Source organism: Arachis duranensis, chromosome 5 (assembly GCF_000817695.3).
Source record: "Arachis duranensis cultivar V14167 chromosome 5, aradu.V14167.gnm2.J7QH, whole genome shotgun sequence".
Lineage (NCBI taxonomy): Eukaryota > Viridiplantae > Streptophyta > Magnoliopsida > Fabales > Fabaceae > Arachis > Arachis duranensis.
In genome coordinates, this window is record NC_029776.3 from 78,185,533 (window position 1) to 78,187,725 (window position 2,193).

Genomic DNA, 2,193 nt, shown 5'->3' on the forward strand with positions numbered 1-2,193 from the left:
GAAGCGTGCCGCATGCTAAGGGGGAGGCAACATTGCCCTCCACAAGGGCAGACTGCCCTCTAGGAGGGCAACATAAGAGAACCAAGAAGAGAAGGCAACTCTGCCCTGCCCACTACAAGGGCAGAGCACAAAATGTGCCTTGGGACCAAGAGGAAGAGAACCTTGCCCTGCCCTTGTGGAGGGCAGAATCGGGTTCTCTAAGGAAGAAATTCAAGGGAAAAATGTCACCCATGCATGCTACAAGGATCGAACAAGGAACCATGAGGAAGCCAAGAACTAAGGTTGATTGCCGTGCCAAGAAGCCAAGGAAATTAATTGAATTTGTGCCCAAGCCGTGTTTCGAACACGGGGCGTGGAAGAGGTAACTCTGCCCTGCCCTTGGCGCGGGCAGGGCAGCATTTGGATTGGCGCACGATCTTGGCGCACCACACACAAATCTGGTGCACCAAATCCTCTCCTGGCAGCACCAGCGCGCACCACAATCCTCTCCTGGCAGCACCAATTTTTTCTGCCCTGCCCTCTGCGAGGGCAGGGCAGCATCCTATGCACCAAGCTCAATTCTGGCGCACCAACTTTGGATTCTGGCAGCACCATGACACGTTCTGGCAGCACCAAGACAAATCTGGCGCACCAACTTTTCCTGCCCTGCCCTTGGCACGGGCAGGGCAGCGTTCCACGCATCAGGGCGCACCAAACTCGCACAAGGCCGCACCAGCCGCACCACGGACGCACCACCATGCACCAATTTTCTGCCCTGCCCTCCACAAGGGCAGGGCAGCCTCCTGGGAGTGACTTTTACATGGGCCAAAATTCAAATTAAAAATCCATTTGAATTCATTTCTTCACCAAATCAAAAGCCCATCCAAATCCCAAAATCCAAGAATAGAAAGTGTATAAATAGAAGCTAGTTTGATGTAATTAGGGGCTTTTTACACTTTTTACCACTTTGATTTTTACCTTTACTTGTGAATTCTACTTTCACCTTACTTTTGAACTTTTACCTTTTGATTTACTTTTGGCTTAGCCTTTGAATTTGCATTTTCTTTGAGCTTTCTTGAGAGACTTGATCGAGCACTAAGAGGATCAAGGGAGAATTGACTGATCTCCTTCCTCATTCTTACTTGGGCAATTCTACTCTTCTGTTTCTGAGTTTTGGGTGTGTGAAATTGAGGAAATTCTGTCTCAATTCCCATTCAAACTCTTTTCAATTTGTTTTCTGCATAATTCAATTTTATTTCTGTTCTTCTATTGCTTCTTCTTTAATTTTATGTCAATTGCTTAGATAATTCAGATCTGGGAAGGAAATTGGGTTTTAGGCTCTGCTACCTAAGCCCTTGAGTCCTGAGATCGAAATTCACTTGGGTTCTTCTGTGAACCTTGCTGCACTTTACTTTAATTTCTGTTTAAGCTTTCATTGCTTCTAATTCAATTCCTGTTCTGTTAATTGTGTCAATTTACTTCTTCTTTATTTAGATCCTGCAATCCCATTCCTCAATTCCCTTTTATATTCAAGCCATTTATCTTTCTTGCCATTTAAGTTACTGTAGTTTATGTTTCTTGCACTTTAAGTTTCAGTCATTTATTTTCTTGTTCTTTAAGTTTCTGCAAATTTACTTTCCTGTTCTTTAATTTACTGCACTTCTCCCCTCCCCCTTTACATTTACTGTCATTTACTTCTTGTTAAACACAAATCACTCAACCAAAACTTGATTCGCTTGACTAAATCAACCACTAAACTAAAATTGCTCAATCCTTCAATCCCTGTGGGATCGACCTCACTCATGTGAGTTATTATTACTTGATGCGACCGGGTACACTTGCCGGTGAGTTTTGTGTTGGATCGTTTTCCACACATCACCCACGGTTGAGGAGGCAGTAGATTAGAGAGTTAAGGAGCCGGCAGCTGGAGCCGAGCAGACACTACAGATGGCAGCAGAACTAGCTAACTAGGTAATTGAGGAGCCGGCATCTGAGGCCACCGCAGAGTCCTCCTGAGCCATAATTATATATCAGTATCATCACCACCCATATCAGCATCATTTGGGGTTAACTAAGCGAGACTAACTCATGATAATTACCATAGTTGTGGTTATGGAAATGATAGGATTCCTTGGATTCTCATGTCCCAAGTCAAGGCTTTTTACGCATTTATGTCATTTTCACTAGTTTTGATCTTACTTTCTTTTTACTTAC